A 24,165-nucleotide genomic window follows, 5' to 3' on the forward strand; every position below is an offset into this window, starting at 1 on the left:
ATTAATTTTATATTCTGCCACCTTTCTGAATTCATTTATCAGATCCAGTAGTTTTTTGACTGAGACTTTAGGGTTTTCTATGTACAGTATTATATCATCAGCAAATAATGATAGTTTTACTACTTTTTTTCCAATTTGGAGGCCTTTATTTCTTTTTCTTGTCTGATTGCTGTGGTGTGGCTAGGAATTCCAGAACTATGTTGAGTAAGAGTGGTGAAGGGGGATACCCCTGCCTTGTTCCTGATCTTAAGGGGATTTCTTTTAATTTTTGCCAATTGATTATGATGTTGGCTGTGGGTTTGTCATAGATGGCCTTTATCATGTTGAGGTATGTTCCCTGTATTTCCACTTTGCTGAGAGTTTTGATCATGAATGGGTGCTGGATTTTATCAAATGCTTTTTCTGCATTTATTGATATTATGATGTGATTTTTCTCCTTCCTTTTGTTTATATGATGAATCACATTGATTGATTTGTAAATATTGTACTAGCCTTGCCTCCCCAGAATAAATTCCACCGATCATGATGTATGATTTTTTTCATGTATTGCTGGATCTGGTTTGCTAATATTTTATTGAGAATTTTAGCATCTAAATTCATCAAGGATATTGGCCTATACTTTTCTTTCTTTGTAGTGTCTTTGCTTGGCTTTAGATTGAGGATTATGCTTGCCTTATGAAAGGAGCTTGGAAGTTTTTTCTCCTCTTGAATTTTTTGAAATATTTTGAGAGGGATAGGAGTTAGTTCTTTTTTGAATATTTGGTAGAATTTGCCTGTGAAGCCATCTGGCCCAGGGCTTTTGTTTGTTGGGAGTTTTTTGATAACTGGTTCTTCTCATTTGTTGTAATCAGTCTGTTTAGGTTTTCTGAATCTTCCAGATTGATTTTTCTTATTATAATTTTATATTTTTAATGGGATGACATCAATAAATCAGGATACATATATTCAAAGATCTACAAGTCCAGGTTATCTTGTCTTTCAATTATGTTGCATACCCATCACCCAAAGTCAGATTGTCCTCTGTCACCTTCTATCTAGTTTTCTTTGTGCCCCTCCCCCTCCCCCTTTCCCTCTCCCTTTCCCCCCTCGCCCCCATAACCACTACACTCTTATCAATGTCTCTTAGTTTCACTTTTATGTCCCACCTACGCAGATTGATTTTTTTTTTTTATAATTTTATTTTTTTAATGGGGTGACATCAATAAATCAGGATACATATATTCAAAGATAACAAGTCCAGGTTATCTTGTCATTCAATTATGTTGCATACCCACCACCCAAAGTCAGATTGTCCTCCGTCACCCTCTATCTTGTTCTCTCTGTGCCCCTCCCCCTCCCCCTTTCCCTCCCCCATTCCCCCCTCCCCCCCGTAACCACCACACGCTTATCAATGTCTCTTAGTTTCACTATTATGTCCCACCTACGTATGGAATAATACAGTTCCTGTTTTTTTTTCTGATTTACTTATTTCGCTTCGTATCATGTTATCAAGATCCCACCATTTTGCTGTAAATGTTCCGATGTCATCATTTCTTATGGCTGAGTAGTATTCCATAATGTATATGTGCCACATCTTCTTTATCCAGTCATCTATTGATGGGCTTTTTGGTTGTTTCCATGTCCTGGCCACTGTGAACAATGCTGCAATAAACATGGGGCTGCATGTGTCTTTACGTATCAATGTTTCTGAGTATTGGGGATATATACCCAGTAGAGGAATTGCTGGGTCATACGGTAGTTCTATTTTCAGTTTTTTGAGGAACCACCATACTTTCTTCCATAATGGTTGTACTACTTTACATTCCCACCAACAGTGGATGAGGGTTCCTTTTTCTCCACAGCCTCTCCAACATTTGCTATTACCTGACTTGCTAATAACAGCTAATCGAACAGGTGTGAGGTGGTATCTCATTGCCGTTTTGATTTGCATTTCTCTAATAGCTAAAGAAGATGAGCATCTTTTCATATATCTGTTGGCCATTTGTATTTCTTCCTGGGAGAAGTGTCTATTCATATCCTCTTCCCATTTTTTTATTGGATTGTTTGTTTGTTTGTTGTTGAGTTTTATGAGTTCTTTGTATATTTTGGATATTAAGCCCTTATCTGAGCTGTTGTTTGAAAATATCATTTCCCATTTAGTTGGCTTTCTGTTTATTTTGTTATCAGTTTCTCTTGCTGAGCAAAAACTTCTTAGTCTGATGTAGTCCCATTCATTAATTTTTGCCTTCACTTCTCTTGCCATTGGAGTCAAATTCATAAAATGCTCTTTAAAACCCAGGTCCATGAGTTGAGTACCTATGTCTTCTTCTATGTACTTAATTGTTTCAGGTCTTATGTTTAGATCTTTGATCCATTTTGAGTTAATTTTTGTACAGGGGGAGAGACTGTAGTCCAGTTTCATTCTTTTGCATGTGGCTTTCCAGTTTTCCCAGCACCATTTATTGAAGAGGCTTTCTTTTCTCCATTGTGTGTTGTTGGCCCCTTTATCAAAAATTATTTGACTATATATATGTGGTTTTATTTCTGGACTTTCTATTCTGTTCCATTGGTCTGAGTGTCTATTTTTCTGCCAATACCATGCTGTTTTGATTGTCGTGGCCCTATAATAGAGTTTGAAGTCAGGTATTGTTATGCCCCCAGCTTCATTCTTTTTCTTTAGGATTGCTTTGGCTATTCGGGGTTTTTTATAGTTCCATATAAATCTGATGATTTTTTGCTCTATTTCTTTAAAAAACGTCATTGGAAGTTTGATGGGAATTGCATTAAATTTGTATATTGCTTTGGGTAATATAGCCATCTTGATTATATTTATTCTTCCTAACCAAGAACAAGGTATATTTTTCCATCTCATTATATCTTTTTCAATTTCCCTTAACAATGGTTTATAGTTTTCATTATATAAGTCCTTTACATTCTTTGTTATGTTTATTCCTAAGTATTTTATTTTTTTTGTTGCAATCGTGAAGGGGATTATTCTTTTGAGTTCCTTCTCAGTTGTTTCATTGTTGGCATATAGAAAGGCTATTGACTTCTGTATGTTAATTTTGTATCCTGCGACCTTACTGTATTGGCTTATTGTTTCTAGTAGTCTTTTTGTGGATTCTTTGGGGTTTTCGATGTATAGGATCATATCATCTGCAAAAAGTGATACCTTTACTTCTTCTTTTCCGATATGGATGCCTTTTATTTCTTTGTCTTGTCTGATTGCTCTGGCTAGAACCTCTAGTACCACATTAAATAAGAGTGGAGAGAGTGGACAACCCTGTCTTGTTCCTGATTTAAGGGGGAAAGCCTTCAGTTTAGTGCCATTTAATATGATGTTAGCTGATGGTTTATCATATATGGCCTTTATCATGTTGAGATATTTTCCTTCTATACCCATTTTGTTGAGAGTCTTAAACATAAAATTGTGTTGTATTTTATCGAAAGCCTTTTCTGCATCTATTGATAAGATCATGTGGTTTTTGTTCTTTGTTTTGTTGATATGGTGTATTACATTAACCGTTTTACGTATGTTGAACCATCCTTGAGATTCTGGGATGAATCCCACTTGATCATGATGTATTATTTTTTTAATATGTTGTTGTATTCGATTTGCTAGTATTTTGTTTAGTATTTTAGCATCTGTATTCATTAGAGATATTGGTCTGTAGTTTTCTTTTTTTGTGCCATCCTTGCCTGGTTTTGGTATGAGGGTTATGTTGGCCTCATAAAATGTGTTTGGAAGTATTGCTTCTTCTTCAATTTTTTGGAAGACTTTGAGTAGAATAGGAACCAAGTCTTCTTTGAATGTTTGATAAAATTCGCTGGTATAGCCCTCAGGGCCTGGACTTTTATTTTTGGGGAGGTTTTTAATGGTTTTTTCTATTTCTTCTCTACTGATAGGTCTGTTTAGGCTTTCTGCTTCTTCTTGACTCAGTCTAGGAAGGTTGTATTTTTCTAGGAATTTATCCATTTCTTCTAGGTAGTTGAATTTAGTGGCATAAAGTTTTTCATAGTATTCTACAATAATTCTTTGTATATCTACGGTGTCCGTGGTGATTTCTCCTCTTTCATTTTGGATTTTGTTTATATGAGTTCTTTCTCTTTTTTCCTTGGTAAGTCTTGCCAAGGGTTTGTCAATTTTGTTGATCTTTTCAAAGAACCAGCTCCTTGTTCTATTAATTTTTTCTATAGTTTTTCTGTTCTCTAATTCATTTATTTCTGCTCTGATTTTTATTATCTCCTTTCTTCGGCTGGTTTTGGGTTGTCTTTGTTCTTCTTTTTCTAGTTCCTTAAGGTGAGAAGTTAAGTGATTCACTTGGGCTCTCTCTTGTTTGTTCATATATGCCTGAAGTGATATGAACTTCCCTCTTATCACTGCTTTTGCTGCATCCCATAGATTCTGATATGTCGTATTGTCATTTTCATTAGTCTGTATATATCTTTTGATCTCTGCACTTATTTCTTCTTTGACCCATTCATTTTTTAAAAGTATGTTGTTTAGTTTCCACATTTTTGTGGGATTTTTTTCCTCTTTTTTGCAGTTGAATTCTAGTTTCAAGGCTTTATGATCAGAAAATATGCTTGGTACAACTTCAATTTTTCTGAATTTGCTGATGTTGTTTTTGTGGCCCAACATATGGTCAATTCTTGAGAATGATCCATGTACACTGGAGAAAAATGTATACTCAGTCACTTTGGGATGAAATGTCCTGTAGATGTCTATCATATCCAGGTGCTCTAGTGTTTTGTTTAAGGCCACTATGTCTTTGTTGATTCTCTGTTTGGATGACCGATCTAGAGCCGTCAGCAGTGTATTGAGGTCTCCAAGTATGATTGTATTTTTGTCAGTTTTTGTTTTAAGATCAATAAGTAGCTGTCTTATATATTTTGGTGCTCCTTGGTTTGGTGCATATATATTAAGAATTGTTATGTCTTCTTGATTCAGTGTCCCCTTAGCCATTATGAAATGGCCATTTTTGTCTCTGAGTACTTTTCCTGTCTTGTAGTCAGCATTATCCGATATGAGTATTGCTACACCTGCTTTTTTTTGGATGTTATTTGCTTGGAGTATTGTTTTCCAGCCTTTCACTTTGAATTTGTTTTTATCCTTGTTACTTAGATGAGTTTCCTGTAGGCAGCATACAGTTGGATTTTCTTTTTTAATCCATTCTGCTACTCTGTGCCTTTTTATTGGTGAGTTTAATCCGTTTACATTTAGTGTAATTATTGATACTTGTGAGTTCCCTATTGCCATTTTATATCTTGCTTTCTGTTAGTTTTGTGTCTTGTTTGATCCTTCTCTTTCGTTTTTCTATCTTTTGTTTTTATTTGGTTGTATTCCATACATCTTTCCTCTGTTGCTATCTTTTTTTATCTCATGTGCTTCTGTGGTGGTTTTTTCAATGGTGGTTACCTTTGAGTAATGAAAAGGGTCCCTACCCTGTTCATTGTAGCGAACTATTTTGTGAGTACTTTTGCACTCCATCGTCCTTTGCTACTGTTAATCTCCATCTTCTCCCCCTCTTTCTTTTTGTTGTTGTCACAGTTTAAATTTGGTTTTATTGTGTTCTTCTTGGAGCTTTTACTTGTGGCTCTGTTTTTTTTTTGTTCTTTGTATCTGATTGGAGAACCCCCTTTAGTAATTCCTGGAGTGGGGGTTTTCTGATGATAAATTCCCTCATCTTTTCTGTATCTGTGAATGTTTTTATTTCTCCTTCGTATTTGAAGGATAGCTTTGATGGGTATAGTATTCGTGGCTGAAAGTTCCTCTTTTTCAGGACTTTAAATATTGGGGTCCACTCTCTTCTAGCTTGTAGAGTTTCTGCTGAGAAATCTGATGATAATCTAATGGGCCTTCCTTTATATGTTGTATTCTTCTTTTCCCTGGCTGCCTTGAGAATTTTTTCTTTGCTGTTTGTTTGTGTCAATTTCATTATGATATGCCTTGGAGTAGGTTTGTTGGGGTTAAGAAAACTCGGAGTTCTGTTTGCTTCTTGAACTTGAGGCTTTAGTTCTTTCCACAGGCTTGGGAAGTTCTCATCTATTATTTGTTTGAGTATGTTCTCCATTCCATTTTCTCTCTCTTCTCCCTCTGATATACCTATTATTCTTGTTATTCTTTTTGATGGAGTCAGATAATTCTTGTAGGGCTATCTCATTTTTTTAAATTTTTGAGTCTCTTTCTTCTTCTCTCTGTTGTGCCTCAAGTTGCTTGTCTTCTATTTCACTAATCCTCTCTTCTATCTCACCTGTTCTATTAGCTAAGCTTGTTATTTCGTTTTTCAGCTCGTGAATTGAGTTTTTCATCTCTGTTTGATTTGTTTTTATAGTTTCAATTTCCTTGGACATATATTCTTTGTGTTCATTGAGTTGTTTTCTGAGCTCCCTAAATTGCCTTTCTGTGTTTTCTTGTATATCTCGGAGGATTTTTAGTATTTCTATCTTGAATTCTCTGTCATTTAGCTCCAAGGTTTCCAATATATTAAATTTTTTCTCCATAGATTTTTCCTCATCTAGCTGTGTTACCTCTCTTTCTTTTGTATCCATGATATTCGATTTTCTCTTCCTTAATGGCATCTGAGGGTGGTTTTGTTGAAAGTATTAATGAGATTTAATAAAGAATAAAAAGTTAAAAAAATAATAAAAAAATAAAAAATCGAAAAGAATTGTTTTTTTTAAAAAAAAATTAATAATGAAATAAAGAAAAATAAAATAAAAATTAAAAAAAAGGAAATTATTCCCCCCCTCCTTTTTTCCTCTCCTCTCCTCTCCCCTCTTTTTTGAGAAAATCTTGTGGTGGACTGTGAATTATAACAAACAATGCCTGTGATGGAGGGCCTGAATTGGGGAAAAGTAATAAAGGGGCAAAAAAAAAAAAAAAAAAAAAAAAAAAAAAAAAAAAAAGAAAAAAAAAAAGGAAAGAAAAAAGAAAAAAAAAGAGCGTATGGACCCACAAAAAGCAAATAAGGAAAAAATTTGGGTCAAGAATGAAATGATTTGCTTTTAGGTGTTGGTTGTCTAAGAGTTATGATGAGAGGAATAAGAGGAAAATGGAAAAATGGGGGGACAAATTAAAAAATTACTATTGTATTTAGTGGAACAAGAACTAGATAATATGGAGAGCCAGGGATGAGAGCACTACTAGTGAGTTAAAAAGGTGAAGTAAAAACCCCCCAAAATGCCACAAACATAGGTTTGAGTCCCAGATAAGATAATTTGTTTGTTATTGAGGTTTGAATGAGAGGAGATTTAAAGGAGAAAGGAAGAAACTAATATAGAGGGAGAAAAGAAAGAGAGAGAAAAAAAGAGGTAACCACTAAAAGAAGAAAAAAGAAAGGAGAGAGAGAGAGAGAGAGTTAAGGGTTTTGGAGTGCAACCCTCATAGAGAGAAAGGAAGAGAAGAGAAAAGATAATGGGAGATGTAACACTTATGGGTAGTGTAGTTCAAGGAGAGGAGAGAGTAAGACCGGTAGAGAGTTAATCGGCCAAATTGGAGGAGGAAAAAAAAGTATCAAGAATGAAGATAAGAGAAACAAACGAACAAATATAATAAAATGGGATAGGTTATAAAGTCTGCAGATTATTCTTGATTTTGAGAGGTTATCTTCTTGCTTTTTCTTTTCTCTCCCTCTTCCTGGTTGGTGACTCTGTACCCCAGGTTCTGCCCCTTTGGCACGCTCAGGTAGAGGTTTGCAGTTGATAAGTCTCTATGGCAATGTCATGTATTGTGCTTTAGTCTCGTTGGCAGTCGAGGCTCAATAGCATTTATAGGCTCCGACAGTGAGAGAGTCCGTGTTCCTGGAGCCTTTCTCCTAGTCTTTCCTTCCTTAATTAGTAGCCTGATAATCCAGCTATGGGGTTTCTGCTGCCTCTGCCTGGATAGTAAGAGGCTCAAAGAGCTGGCAACTCCCCACTCTATTTCCACTCAGCACAGGGCTCTGGGTAAGGCTCAGTCAGTCAGAGCTGCTAGCATAATCAGGTGGGCTTTCTGCCCACTCAAAGACCTCTGGCTCTGCCACTCTGTCTGGTAACACAAGCGGGCGCCCACTTCCGGGGCGCTTGGAGGAAACTCTCACTCACTGTCTGCGACCAGGATATCCGGCCAGCAGTCTCACGCTCTGAGTGAAACCCCCAACCGCAGGGAAAAGTTGTAGCGTTGGAATTGGCTCTCGCTCCGTCCCCGTGCGCGGCTTTTGCAAGGCGCTGGGGCGGCTCGAGATTCCGCTTTGGCCCACACAAAGGCCCCTGACTCTGCCCCTCTGTGCGATAACATGGGCGCGCACTGCCGAGGCACTTGGAGGAATCCCTCACTCCTTATCTGCGTGCGCAAACCAGGATATGAGGCCGGCCGCGGTTCCCTCTGAGTGAAACACCCTCCAGCACGGAAAATCTCCACCGTTGGAATTAGTTCTCACTCCCTCCCGTGCGTGGCTTTCCCAGGAAGAAATTCTCGCCCACTAACTGCGCACCGACCAGGAGACCGGGTAAAATGGCCGCTCTGCTTTTCTTTCTTTGTTTGGGTTTGGCGCAAGTGTTAGCTTGTATTGCTCGGGTTGCCACAGGATCAGATTTTCCTCGGCTTGGATGTCTGTGCCACAGCCTGGTTCGGCCGTTTGTGCTGCGGCGGCCTGGATCTATTCACCCCCTTTGCCCGCCTCAGTTTCTATATTCACAGTTACCAGAGAAAGCCGCCCTGTTTAGGTTAATGAGGAAGGAGGAGCATTTCTTACTCCCTATTTCCTTCGGGGTTTGGTTATATATTTAGCCAATTTTTCACTCAATCATACCTTTGGGTGTATTGCGAAGCATCTGGAAGCTCCAAGTATAGGTTTTTCTGTTTCTGGTTGAAGATCTTGTTGAGTTTTGGGGGAGATTTATCGGTATCGCTTACTACCCCGCCATTACTCTGACGTCATCCCGCAGATTGATTTTTAAAAGATTATATGTTTCAAGGAATTTTTCCATTTCACCTAGGTTGTCTATTTTTTTGGCATACAGTTCTTCATAGTATTTTCTTACAATCCTTTGTATTTCTGCTGTGTCAGTTGTTACTTTTCCATTCTCATTTCTAATTTTATTCATTTGAGTCCTCTTTTATTCTTGGTGAATATGGTTAAAGGTACATCAATCTTGTTTTCCTTTTCAAGGAACCAGCTCTTGGTTTCATTGATCTTCTGTATTTTTTTTTTTTTTTAGTTCTATGTCATTTATTTCCACTCTGATATTTATTATTTCCTTCCTCCTCCTTCCTCTGAGCTATATTTGCTGTTCTTTTTCTAGTTCTTTTAGATGCAGTGTTGTTTATTTGAGCTTTTTCTTACTTCTTAAATGTTGGAATCCATGGGAGTCTGAAAGACCAGAGTAACAGGCTTTATTGAAAGGAAGAAAGGAACCCTGCCGGGCACTTCTCTCGGGGAGAAGAGCACCAGCACAAGCTAGGGGAACAAATTATATTGGGTCAAGAAGAATTTTGAGCATGTCGGTGTTGAATCAAATGTCCTGGTATGTCCAGAGCTCCTCCTTAGGGCAGCTTGTCAGCTTTTTGGAATTTCTGTCTCAGGGGCGATAGTCCAGTAAGGGTGACATTTGACAGATAAGCAGAACATCAAGAGGGAAGTTTGGAATACACATATCTATCATTTCTCAACTCTGTTGTTACATATAAAAGAAAGGCAATTATTAATTTTATAATATACAGTGAGGGGTGACAAGGAGAAAGAGGAGAAAAAATTGGAAAATTATTGCTTCTTCTGGAGAGAACTCAAGAAGGGAATCTTGCCAAGCCAAGTTCCCCACCCAGTTAAGGAGGTCATTAATTTTCATGCTGTAAGGTCTGAACCAGGTGATGTCTCTGAAAACCTGAGTGAGGAAGTAAAAAAATTTTGTGAGGTAATAATTGTTAGTTGTTTGCTGCAAGTGCTGATTGAACAGGGTGACATGGTGATATACATGGTCTCCTGGATGAGCTTCATGAGATGTGCTAGTCTGGTTCCTCTCGAATGGGAGGACATGCAGAGATTTTTAGAGACAGAGAACCTGTTGGTATAAGTTTTAGAAGGACTGAATATGTGTGGTTAAAAAGGAAGAAGGTTTGGAGAACATTTAGGAGGGAGTTTTTCAGGCTGAGGGGTGGCTTCTTCCTGCTGTCATCCCTACCTATTTGATATTTCCCTTGTGATGTTCTTCTTGGGGTATTGGAGAATAGGAGTGTAGGAGTATTTGGTTGTAGGTAATCCTAGAGATTTCTCTCATCTGGGCCTGTAGAAACTTGATAAATAAGGGGGCAAGTATTTGGAGATCAGGAATGCAGAGATAAGGAGAATTGTATAGCACGGGGTGAAAGTTCTTCCATGGTAAAGTTAGAGATATTCTTTCCTGGCAGCCCTGGAGAGAGCAGTTAGCTTGAGTTAAAAGAAAATGTTTCATGTCCATTTGTAGGCTCTTCTTCAGCCAAGGAAGACCCAGTGATCTTGTCCTCTTACTATGTGAAGGGTAAAAAGATTGCGAAGCATTAAGAGGTGAGTGCTATTCATTCTCCTAGTTCTTCAGGGATATGAGAGAGCTTTAGGGATAGGAAACCTGTAGGGGTTGAAAGATAGGATTTAGGAGGTTTGCTGATATAGGGTTTCAGATTTTTCTATTTTGCGAGGGCAAGTTTCAGAGTTGGTGTGTAGGGTTAGGTAGATTTTTCCAATTTTCTGATTGGTGAAGGTCTGCATGTGGTTATGTAAGAAACTAATGAACAAATGTAAGATGCAGGGTCTAAAAGTTAAAAAAATAAATTGGAGAGTGAGTGGACTATTGAAAGGCAATAGTCAAGACACCCAGTTTGTGTGAAACCACAGATTCCATGTTTACGAATTCGCTGGGCTTCAGAGAGAGAGCGCGCGAATAGGAATAAGACAGGGAACTAGCCAGTCCCCCCGCCCCAGACCTACTTTTGTAGAGATTTCTAAAGCAATAAGAAGAGGGATTACTTGTACAGCTCATTTGGTTCTTAGATTGACGGGTAGTGTACTAGGAATTGAAAAAGGCTCATGGGGTGGGATTAGGTTGATATTTGGGGTGAGATAGATTAGGGTACAAGTTTCTGTCCAATTAGTAAGGAGATACAAATAGGTGTTGGTCCCACACAAGTAGAAAGCCTTTGATTGGGTGAGGCAGGTTGAGAGGTGCATAGAAAATAGAAGGACAAGGGGTCAGTTTTGTTTTTCTGTTTCTGAGCTCTAGATGGTCAGGGTGGAGGAAAGAGTCATCCTAATAAGTGGGGAGAGTAAAGGATTTTTAGCTAGGGTGACTGATTAAGCATTCTTTGAAAACCAATTTTCTGACTATACAAATTCTTTTTTCTCGGAAAAACCTCCTACAACCTGCACAAACCTTCTACAACTTACATAAACCTTCAACTTTCATGTACTTTCTTATCCAGAAATAACTGGCCTTTATAACAACTTGCTTTTCCTTTTTCTTTCAAAAAGTATTTCCATACCTTATACCTTCTATTATCAAAACCTTACAATTCCTTTCTAGTCAGAACTCTTGATTTAAAATTCTTTAACCTTTAGTGACAATTAAGTTGACTTTCTTTTAATCTTTGTTTCCCTTTTCCCAAAGCCTGATTAAAAGAGTCCTTAGTTTTTTCATATATTTCCCATATGTAGACCAACCACCTTCCAGTTTGTGGTTGGAGTAAGGCATGCCGTTTTTCTACTTTAGCAGCAGTGGGAGTTGTCAGGATCATGATGTGTGGACCTGTCCATGTGAAAGTCAGTCCTTGGGTGATGTAATGCTGGAAGCGCCGCTTGGACAGTCTTTGAACAGTTTGCTGAGTCACCTATAAATCCTGCAAGTACTTAGGGAAAAGGTGGTTACATTTCCATACTTTGCAGTTAGAGTATAAGTCTAGTGACCACTGCTTCTAGCTGGAATTAGCAGCAGGTCCCAGCCTACAATAGGCATGGGGCATTGAGACAAAAGGAATAAAAGAGATACTGTACATTAAATAAAGTAACAAAATCAGACTGTCAATACCCATAGTAGAGATCTTCAAGGGATAAATAAAACTCAAATATTCAAGCATTGTAGATGGCCCTTGTGTTTACAAGAAATGAGATCAGTTTATCTGCTACTTGGAAGAAATACTTTAGGCTCATGAACGATGTCCTTGGCCCTTCAGTGGCAATTCCTAGCATGCTGAGCAAGGTCAGGTCACAGGTAGCTGGAGCAGGGCTAGAAGAGATTGAACCCTCCCTCCATGGAGCAAGGGGGCAGCATACCTTCTCATGTCCCTCTTTCCACAGCAGAGGCGTGTCCCTTGATGGGGCTGGGAAACCTGGCAGGCTTCAATTCAATGACCTTTCTTTCCACTCTGGAGCAGGGCCCTGATGGAATTCTATGAAGCCTTTTAGGGCACTGGAGCCAAAAGCTGGTATTTCCTGACTTCTTTTGGGCCTTATTTGCCTTTTCTGTTACTTCCTTGGTTGGCCATTATAGACCTTAAAAGCCATGCTCAGAAGATCTCACTGAGGGGCTTGACTAAGAGAGCAAAATTGGGAATCCAGGTTTAAAAAAGCCCATTAGCCTGAGGAGAGAAAGGATTTGGTTTGCAGTGGGAGGTGGTTGGAGACTGCGAAGGGTCTGAGTTTGATCTAGGGTGAGACTTCAGGTGGTGGGGGTTAGGTGATGCCCAGTGTAAAGCCAGTATACACAGCCACCATCACAGCTGTCTGGCCCATGCAGGTTTGCATTGGATTCACACAGTCGGTAAAGAAACAACAGAGCCAAAAACTGGTGGGCCATCATCTTCAATCCTAGCTTGCACCCAGTGGGCAAGTAAAACACACACTGGGCTCAAAAACCCACTCATTCAGTGCTCACAAAGCTACTGACTTATCCAAGTTTCCTAGAATCAAAGGTTTCTAGCTCACCAGATTTATTCACCTCTGTTCCCCATCTCCTTCCTTTTCTCTGCTCAAACTCTGCACAAACTGGCTTCTTACTCAACACTCCACCATCTTGGCTGCTTCTCCTGGCCTCCTCCATGTGGCCTCTCTCTGCTCTCTAATGCTAATCTCAAGAACCAAGAGTGCAAGCTCCTGGTCTGCCTCACTTTATAGTGCAAAAATCAAAACCTTTAATCCAATATACAAAATAGGGAAGTCTCTAATACAAAGTCACTTATCTGAGGCATGATGGGATTGCACCACCCCACATCAAAAAGGGTGGGAAAGGCTTAGTCCTAAAACCAAGCCCCAGGCTACAAGGATCCTGCCTGCCCACAGCCCACCCCCAACACACATTAATATCACCTGGCGACAGGCTTCCATGTGGGCAGTGCCATCTTTAACAAAGTGAGCATAATATATTTTATCTGCCCAACACCTAGATAGACTAGGGACTGAGAATAAAGTTGAGCCTTAGCAGAGAAGACATGATATCACTTCATAATGAGGAAGTTAAGAAGGGTGGCAGTGTGTCTCCTTGAGGCAGGCAAGGAGGGGCAGCAGAGGAGTAGGTTATTTACATATTGTAAGAGAGTACTAGTTTTGAGATTGCATGCTGCTAAATCCTGAGCTAGTGCCTGCCCAAACAGGTGTGGGCTCTTTTTGATATCCTGGGTAAGACAATTCACGTAAATTGCTGGGTTGCATTAGTGTCCGGGTAAAGGCAAACAGAAAGTAAGAGTCAGGGTGTAGAGGAATGGTAAAGAAGGCATTCTTGAGGTCTAGGACTATGAAATGAGTGGTTGTTGGGCAGATAAAATGTATTATGCTCACTTTGTTAAAGACGAAGCTGCCCATGTGGAAGCCATTGCCCAGGTGATATTAATGTGTGTCTCTGTGGGCTATGGGCAGGCAGGATCCTTGTAGCCTGGGGCTTGGTTTTAGGATTAAGCCTTTCCCACCCGTTTTGATGTGGGGTGGTACAATCCCATCATGCCCCAGATAAGTGACTTTGTATTAGAAACTTCCCTATTTTGTATATTGGATTAAAGGTTATGAATCTACACTATAAAATGGGGGCAGAACAGGAGCTTGCTTTCTTGGTTCCTGAGATTAGCATTAGAGAGCAGAGAGCAGAGAGAGGCCACGTGGAACAGGCCAGGAGAAGTAGCCAAGATGGTGGAGTGTTGAATGAGAAGCCAGTTTGTGCAGAGTTTGTGCAGGGAGAAGGAAGGAGATGGAGAACAGAGGTGAATAAATCTGGTGAGCCAGAAACCTTTGATTCTAGAAAACTTGGATAAGTCAGTGGCTTTTTGAGCACTGAATGTGAGTGGGTTTTGGAGCCCAGTGTGTGTTTTTACTTGCCCACCGGGTGCAAGCTAGGATTAAAATGATGGCCTATCAGTTTTTGGCTCCGTTGTTTCTTTACCGACTGTGTGAATCCAATGTGAACCTGCATGGGCCAGGCTGCTGTGATGGTGGCCCTGGCTACTGGCTTTATAGTGGTGTTTGAGGGAATGTGTGACAGTAACTTGTAAAGATTAGGGACTACTGGATGGAGGGGAATTACTGCCTCATTGATTAGGTGTAAGGCTTGTACGAGGTGATAAGCCCCTGAATATTTTCGAATGGGAAGGATGGGGGTATTTCAGGGAGAGTCCGTGGGGATAAATAAGGCTGGTTTAAGAGGCAGATAATTATTGGTTTAAGGCCTTAGAAACAGACACAGTTGCACATTAAACAGACTTTGCATATTATGAATTAAGAAATTTAAATGAGTGTGCTTGTTTCAATTAAAATTATACTAGAGATATTTTCTGACAAACAAAGAGACAAGACCGATTACTTACTCACATAGCTTAATATACAATTCTGCTTTCTTAAGTTTTTCGAGATAGCAGGGAGTTGCCAGCATAGAGGGGAGGAAGAGAGAAAAGAGACCGATGGACAGTGTGAACAGCTGGATGGAAAGAAGGAGGTTCAGAATCTGCAGGAGGAGGAGGAGGAGGATATTAAGTCACTCGTGGTGGCGCCACGTGGTCAGAGGAGTCAAAAGGATTTAGAGTTCTGAGGAGAGGGGAGAGGACGAGGGGTAGTTGAAGGCACAGTCAGTCTCCGAGGAGGGGGTAAGGATGAGTAGAAGAAGAAAAAAAGACAGCCGAAGCCAGTGGGGTGGGGGAATGGGTCAAAGAAGGAAAAGGGACAGAGCTGTTCATTTGTAAGGAGGGAGGAGGGGTTTAAGAACACTGTGGAGAAGGGAGGGGCCCCTGGCCAGCAGGGGAGGAGAAAGAGAGAGTGTGGTATTGCAGGTGAATGAGAAAACAGTTTTCTGTGAAGGGAGGGGGCTTTCTGGAGTGGAAAAGATTTGCAGAGGGACCAGAGAGGGGTCCTGAGAGAGGGATGTCCTCAGGGGTCAGGCAGGAGAAGGAGAGAGTTGGGAGTCCACGGAGAATGAAAGATTAGGAGCAGAGGTTTTAGGTGAGGTTTCTTTGGCCAAAACGGCCTGCATGTAGAACAGAAGGCACAGAAATTAAGGACAGGAGAGAAGGGAGAAGAAAGCCTGCATGTAAGGAATTTCTGATGCCCTCCCCGTCTGGTGGCAGGAATTGTCAAGATCTCTTAGGATATTGTAATTGACTGTCCCATTTTCAGGCCAATGGAAGTCATTGTCTAGTCTGTACTGAGGCCATGTTGTGTTACAGAAGAATATTAATTTCTTCAGTTTGAAGTCTAAGAGACCGAGTTTGGTGAGGTTTTTTCCAGGGGTCCTGAAACTTTTTACACAGGGGGTCAGTTCACTGTCCTTCAGACCATTTTGAAGGCCGCCACATACAGTGCTCCTCTCACTGACCACCAATGAGAGAGTTGCCCCTTCTGGGAGTGTGGTGGGAGCTGGATAAATGGCCTCAGGGAGCCACATTGTAGCCCGCGGGCCGTAGTTTGGGGATGCCTGTGAGGGCTCTGGTCGAAAAACTTAGACTCTGAAGAGCCATAGAGACAGGTGAGCAAGAGGGGGCATCTCTGCCTTTTGTTACTGTCCCAAGAGGAGAGAATCTCTGTTTGGAGGAGTCGTCCCTGTTAGAGGTTGTCACCACCTGTCAGGAAGCTCTGAGGACGAGAAGTCCAAGAGAGTGGAGAGGTTTGGCTAGGCTCCTAGTCTTTCATGCAGTCCACTGAGACTGAAAGTCAAACCCCTCAAAATGAGAGGCGTGTCAGAGAAAACCGTCTGACCAGGAAGGGGTGTTTTAGAGAGAAATTTAGAGGACAAATTGGGAAGGGGAAGGGAGAAACTCTTTACCTTTCTGGTCCAGCAGGGGTTCAGGGTTTGACTGCCAGAAAATAGACCTACAATTACACGTGCAAACAGAATCAGGGAGTAAGCCCAGGACAAGCGGCCGCTGACCATTGCTTCCCTGGTAGTAAGTTTGATTGGCAAAGAGGGATCATCCAGGCAGTTAGTACCGTGTCCCGGGTTTTGGCACCAAATGTTGGAATCCATGGGAATTCGAAAGACCAGACTAACAGGCTTTATTGAAAGGAAGAAAGGAACCCTGCCAGGCACTTCTCTCAAGGAGAAGAGCACCAGTACAAGCTAGGGGGACAAATTATATGGGGTCAAGAAGAATTTTGAGTGTTGAATCAAAAGTCCTGGTATGTCTGGAGCCCCTCCTTGGGGCAGCTTGTCAGCTTCTTGGAATTCCTCTGTCTCAGGGGCAATAGTACAGTAAAGGTGAGGTCTGACAGATAAGTGGAACATCAAGAGGGAAGTTTGGAATACACATATCTATCATTAAGGTATGCTTGGCCTGACTAGGCAGTGGTGCAGTGGATAGAGCGTCGGACTGGGATGCCGAGGACACAGGTTCGAGACCCCGAGGTCACCAGCTTGAGCGTAGGTTCATCTGGTTTGAGTAAGGCACACCAGCTTGGACCCAAGATCGCTGGCTTGAGCAAGAGGTTACTCGGTCTGCTGAAGGCCCATGGTCAAGGCACATATGAGAAAGCAATCAGAAGACAAGATGGTGATGCAGTAAGTGGATGTACCAAAATCCACCTCCCAGAACCAAAGTGGACTACAAACTAATTTTAAGAAGTATCATCTGGAAAAACCAACTTTGGACTAAACTAAGAGGACTCTTCAACCAAGGAACACTGAAGAAGCCACACTGAGACTGGTAGGAAAAGCGGAAATGCGGAGAGGGCTTCCCAGGTCCCCGGAGCGAATGGCAGCCAAGAGAGACTCGTGTGGTGGGAAGTGAGTTTAGCAGAGAGGGGAGGGTCCTGAATCCCAGGAACAAAGCCCCAGCCTGCAGCCCCAGAGCCTAGAAGAGGCGTAAGGACATATTTAGCTACAAACAAGTCAGGATACTGTTTGTGATAAAGAGTCTGATTTCTTAGACCGAGGATTCTTCTTAAAGGGACTGCGCAGAACTCCTCTCTCACAACCTCTCACCTGGGGTTCTGGGGGATGGGGAGAGAGGAGAGTACTGGAGTAGCAGGAAGAGAGTGTAATCTAGGAGGCACAGGGAGAAACATTTTGGGAGACAGCCACCCTAACCCCTGGGACAAGTCACTTCCCAAATCTTTCCCCCGGAAACAGCAATACAAGCACAGGGAAGCAGGACACCAGCCAAACAAGTTCTCCCATGGCACTCAGAGCAGAGTAGCTTAGAAGGAGGGAGCTTTCAGGGCTACAGTAGTGAGTGTTATGGTCTGAGCTGCAGCACCCCCACCCATATGGCTGAGGGCGAGCAGTGGCGGGACGCGGAGGCACAGTTCTGTCAGCAGTGGCAGAATGGATGCCTGCTGGCCACCACTGGGCTCACGTGTGAGCTCAGTCGTGCCCAGCTGGGGAGGAATAGGCTTGCTAAAGCAGTCAAGCCCATCTTGACCAGCAGACTGTAATCCAGCCTGTGAGAGAAGGATGGGGACCCTGGAAGGGGTGGAGACCAGCCGTTGAGCAAGGGCGCAGGAGCACAGCCTTGCTCTGCACGTGGAACCGAGGTTTGTGGCCTGACTTGGAAGCTGCTCCTCCAGCGGGGGTGGAGCCAAAAGCCCAGAACAGGTGGAGTTCTGCTACTGAGCTGAGCGTGGGCACGCAGTCCTGCCCAGCCCGTAGAGCCAAGGCTAGCAGCAGTTCCACGAGCGGGCTCCTCCTGCAAGGGCGGGGTGAAAGCCCAGACACAGGCAGAGACCCGCAGCTGAGCAAAGGTGCTCGTCACTGCCCTCAGGGCCGAGCATAAAGTCACACACAAAGGTGGGGCAAAGGCCAAGGCCACCAAGGCTTTTGCACCCGAACACATAATCACAGCCACTCCCGTGAAGGAGAGGTGGAAACAACAGCAACGTCCCAAGTGGGCAGGCACCGGCAACGCCCAATCCCAAAAGCCCTAGGCAGCAACAGAAGAGGGGGTGGCGGGCCTGCAGACAGACCATACCTAGGGAACAGAGGCCATACCCAGTGGACTCCAGTAGCCAAAACCTTCCTTTACACAGAGAAAATGCGAAGGCAGAGAAATGCAATACAAATGAACCAAGAGAAATCCCCAGAAAAGGACCTAAATGAATCAGATATAACCAAATTACCAGATGCAGAGTTTAAAATAATGATTGTTAGGATGCTCAAAGATATTAGAACAACAATAGATGGTCATTATGAACACCTAAATAAAGAGATAGGAAATACAAAAAAGGACATTGAAACAATAAAAAAGAATCAGCCAGAAATTGCAAATACAATATCTGAAAGAAAGAACACAATGGAAGGAATTAAAAGCAGGATGGATGAAGCTGAGAATCAAATCAGTGAGTTAGAGGACATGATAAATAAGGGCACGGAAGCAGAGGAGAAAAAAAAAGAGACTCAAAAAGTCTTAGGAAACTCTAAGAGAGCTCTGTGACAACATAAAGAGAAATAACATCTGCATCATAGGGGTTCCTGAAGAAGAAGAGAAAGAACAAGGGATAGAGACTTTGTTCAAGCATATCATAGCTGAAACCTTCCCTCAATTAAGGCAGGAAAACATCTCACATGTTCAGGAAGCACACAGAACTCCATTAAAGAGAAACCCAAAGAAATCAACACCAAGACACATCATAATTAAAATACCAAAGCTAAGTGATAAAGAGAAAATATTAAAAGCTGCTAGACAAAAAAAGACTATCACCTACAAAGGAGCCCCCATAAGGATGACTTCCAACTTCTCAACAGAAACACTTGAAGCCAGAAGGGAATGGCAAGAAATATTCAAAGTAATGCAGAACAAGAGCCTACAACCAAGACTACTTTATCCAGCAAGGCTATAATTTAAAATTGAAGGAGAAATAAAAAGCTTTACAGACAAAAAAAAACACTCAAGGAATTCACTACAACAAAACCAAGGCTGCAAGAAATGCTAAGGGACCAGTTGTAAACAGATCAAAGGAGAAAAAGAATGTAGCAAAAGAGGAATACAGTTTTAAAGAATAAAATGGCAATAAACAATTACATATCAATAATAATGTTAAATGTAAATGAAATAAATGATCCAATCAAAAGACATAGGGTAGCCGCATGGATAAGAAAACAGTACCCATACATATGCTGTCTACAAGAGACACACCTTAAATCAAAAGATGCACATAGACTGAAGATAAAAGGATGGAAAAAAATATTTCATGCAAATGGAAGTGAAAAAAAAGCTGGGGTAGCAATACTTATATCAGACAAAATGGACTTTAAAACAAAGACTATAGTTAGAGATAACTATAGTCACTATGTAATGATAAAGGGAGCAATCCAACAGGAAGATATAACCGTTATAAATATCTACGCACCTAATATAGGAACACCTAAATATATAAAGCAGACTTTGGTGGACTTAAAGGGTGAGATCAACAGCAATACTATAATAGTAGGGGATTTCAATACCCCATTAACATCACTAGATAGATCCTCAAGAAAGAAAATTAACAAAGAAACAGCAGACTTAAAAGACATATTAGATCAACTCGATTTAATAGATATCTTCAGAACCTTTCACCCTAAAACAGCAGAATATACATTCTTTTCAAGTGCTCATGTTACATTCTCTAGAATAGACCACATGTTAGGGCACAAAGGCAGTTTCAACAAATTTAAAAAGATTGAAATCATATAGAACACTTTCTCTGATCACAATGGCATTAAACTAGAAATCAACCACAACACAAAAACTGAAAAATACGTAACACTTGGAAACTAAATAGCATGTTATTAAATAACGAATGGGTAAACAATGAGATCAATGAATAAATTAAAAAATTTCTAGAAACAAATGATAATGAACATACAACAACTCAAAATTTATGGGACACAGCAAAAGCAGTCCTGAGAGGGAAGTTCATAGCATTACAGGCATACCTCAAGAAGTTAGAAAAAGCTCAAATAAACAACTTGACCCTACATCTAAAAGAACTAGAAAAAGAATGGCAAGTAAAGCCCAGTGCTAGTAGAAGGAAGGAAATAATAAAAATCAGAGCAGAAATAAATGACATAGAGGCTAAAGAAACAATACAGAGGATCAATGAAACCAGGAGCCTATTCTTTGAAAAGGTAAACAAGATCAATGAACCTTTAACCAGACTCACCAAGAAAAAAAGAGAGAGGACTCAAATAAATAAAATTAGAAATGAGAGTGGAGAAATAACAACTGATACAACAGAAATACAAAATATTGTAAAAAAATACTATGAAGAACTATACGCCAAAAAACTAGACAACCTAGATAAAATGGACAAATTCCTTGAAACATATAATCTTCCAAAAATTAATCTGGAATAATCAGAAAACCTAAACAGACCAATTACAACAAATGAGATGGAAAGAGTTATCAAAAAACTCCCAAAAAAGAAAAGTCCTGGGCATGATGGCTTTACAAGTGAATTCTACCAAATATACAAAGAAGAACTAACTCCTATCCTTCTCAAACTATTTCAAAAAATTCAAGAGGAAAGAAGACTTCCAAACTCATTTTATGAGGCGAGCATAATTCTGATTCCAAAATCAGGCAAAGACAACACAAAGAAAGAAAATTATAACCCAATATCCCTGATTGATTTAGATGCAAAAATTCTCAACAAAATATTAGCAAACCGAGGCCCTGGCCAGTTGGCTCAGTGGTAGAGGGTCGGCCTTGTGTGCAGGCATCCTGGGTTCAAATCCTGGCCAGGGCATACAAGAGAAGTGCTTATTTGCTTCTCCACCCCTGCCCCTCTCCTTCCTCTGTCTCTCTCTTCCCCGCCCGCAGCCAAGGTTCCATTGGAGCAGGGTTGGCCCAGGTGCTGAAGATGGATGGCTCTATGGCCTCTGCCTCAGGTGCTAGAATGGTTCTGGTTGCAACAGAGCAGTGGCCGAGAAGGGCGTAGCATCAACCCCTGGTGGGCATGCCGGGTGGATCCTGGACAGGCGCATGTGGGAGTCTGTCTGACTGCCTCCATGTTTCCAGCTTCAGAAAAATACAAAAATATATATATATTAGCAAACTGGAGCCAGCAATATATGAAAAAGTTAATACTCCATGATCAAGTGGGATTTATTTTTGGGAGGCAAGGCTGGTACAATATTCGCAAATCAATCAATGTGATTCATCACATAAACAAAAGGAAGGAGAAAAACCACATGATAATTTCAATAGATGCAGAAAAAGCATTCGATAAAATCCAGCACCCATTCATGATCAAAACTCTCAGCAAAGTGGGAATACAGGGAACATACCTCAACATGATAAAGGCCATCTATGACAAACCCACAGCCAACATTATTCTCAATAGACAAAAATTAAAAGGAATCCCCTTAAGATCAGGAACAGGGCAGGGGTGCCCCCTTTCACCACTCTTATTCAATATAGTCCTGGAATTCCTAGCCACAAAATCAGACAAGAAAAAAAAATAAAAGGCATCCAAATTGGAAAAGAAGAAGTAAAACTATCACTATTTGCAGATGATATGATATTGTATATAGAAACCCTAAAGTCACATTCAAAAAACTACTAGACCTGGTAAATAAATTTAGCAAGGTGGTAGGATATAAAATCAATAATCAGATCAGAGGCATTTTTATACACTAACAATGAACTATCAGAGAAATTAAGGAATCAATCCCCTTTACAGTTGCAACCAAAAAAATAAAGTAGGCCCTGGCCGGTTGGCTCAGCAGTAGAGCGTCGGCCTGGTGTGCGGGGGACCCGGGTTCATTTCCTGGCCAGGGCACATAGGAGAAGCGCCCATTTGCTTCTCCACCCCCCCTCCTTCCTCTCTGTCTCTCTCTTCCCCTCCCGCAGCCAAGGCTCCATTGGAGCAAAGATGGCCTGGGCGCTGAGGATGGCTCCTTGGCCTCTGCCCCAGGTGCTAGAGTGGCTCTGGTCGCAGCAGAGCGACGCCCCAGAGGGGCAAAGCATCGCCCCCTGGTGGGCAGAGCGTCACCCCTGGTGGGTGTGCCAGGTGGATCCCGGTCGGGCGCATGCGGGAGTCTGTCTGACTGTCTCTCCCCATTTCCAGCTTCAGAAAAATACAAAAAAATAAATAAATAATAAAAAAATAAATTACCGAGGAATAAATTTAACCAGGGAGATTAAAGACATGTATATGGAAAATTATAAAACATTGATAAAAGAAATCAGGGAAGATACAAACAAGTGGAAGCATATGCCATGCTCATGGTTAGCAAGAATAAACGTCATTAAAATATCTATATTACACAAAGCAATTTATAAATCCAATGCAATACCGATTAAAATACCAATGACTTACTTCAAAGATATAGAACACATGTTCCAAAAATTTATATGGAACCAAAAGAGAACACGAATAGCCTCAGCAATCTTGAAAAGGAAGAATAAAGTGGGAGGTATCACACTTCCGATATCAAGTTATATTATAAGGCCATTGTACTCAAAACAGCCTGGTACAGTCATAAGAACAGGCATATAGATCAACGGAACAGAAATGAGAACCCAGAAATAAACCCATACTTTTAAGGACAACTGATATTTGACAAAGGAGGTAAGAACATACATTGGAGTGGAGACAGCCTTTTCAAAAAATGGTGTTGGGAAAATTGGACAGCTACCTGCAAAAAAATGAAACTAGATCACCAACTTACACCATTCACAAACATAAACTCAAAATAAATAAAAGACTTAAATGTGAGCCATAAAATCATAAGCATCTTAGAAGAAAACAGGCAGTAAGCTCTCTGACATCTCTTGCAGCAATATATTTGCCGATTTGTCTCCAGAGGCAATTGAAATAAAAGACAGGATAAACAAATGGAACTTTATCAAACTAAAAAGCTTCTGTAGGCCCTGGCCGGTTGGCTCAGTGGTAGAGCGTCGGCCTGGTGTGCCGAAGTCCCGGGTTCAATTCCCGGCCAGGGCACACAGGAGAAGCACCCATCTGCTTCTCCACCCCTACCACTCTCCTTTCTCTCTCTCTCTCTCTTCCCCTCCCGCAGCAGAGGCTCCACTGGAGCAAAGATGGCCCGGGCGCTGGGGATGGCTCCTCGGCCTCTGCCTCAGGCGCTAGAGTGGCTCTGGTCGCAACAGAGCGAACCCTCGGAGGGGCAAAGCATTGTCCCCTGGTGGGCAGAGCGTCGCCCCCTGGTGGGCATGCCGGGTGGATCCTGGTTGGGCACATGCGGGAGTCTGTCTGACTGTCTCTCCCCATTTCCGGCTTCAGAAAATACAGAAAAAAAAAAAAAAAAAAGAAAAAGAAAAAGCTTCTGCACAGTTAAAGACAATAAGAGCAGAATAAAAGACAAACTATACAATGCATCTGTTAAGGGGTTGATAACCAAAATTTATAAAGAACTTGTAAAACATAATACCAGGAAGACAAACAATCCAATCCAAAAATGGGCAAAAGAAATGAACAGACACTTCTCCAAAGAGGACATACAGATGGCCAATAGGCATATGAAAAAATGCTCAACATCAGTAATCATTAAAGAAATGCAAATTAAAACCACAATGAGGTATCACCTCACACCAGTCAGAATGGCGCTCATCAAGAAAACAACAAAGAATAAGTGCTGGTGAAGATGTGGAGAAAAGGGAACCCTCCTGCACTGCTGGTGGGAATGCAGACTGGTGCAGCCACTGTGGAAAACAGACAGTATGGAGATTCCTCAAGAAATTAAAAATCGAACTGCCTTTTGACCCAGCTATATCACTGTTAGGAATATACCCCAAGAACACCATAGCACTGTTTGAAAAGAAGAAAG

General features: G+C 41.1%; 1 non-coding gene across 1 annotated transcript; it reads left to right on the forward strand.

Annotated features, from left to right (window-relative positions):
- Positions 1–23,245: 23,245 nt before the first annotated feature.
- Positions 23,246–23,321, forward strand: TRNAT-GGU (transfer RNA threonine (anticodon GGU)). Its single transcript has one exon. It is a non-coding gene; the product is annotated as a tRNA-Thr (tRNA).
- Positions 23,322–24,165: the final 844 nt, after the last annotated feature.

Source organism: Saccopteryx bilineata, chromosome 3 (genome assembly GCF_036850765.1).
Source record: "Saccopteryx bilineata isolate mSacBil1 chromosome 3, mSacBil1_pri_phased_curated, whole genome shotgun sequence".
Classification (NCBI taxonomy): Eukaryota; Metazoa; Chordata; class Mammalia; order Chiroptera; family Emballonuridae; genus Saccopteryx; species Saccopteryx bilineata.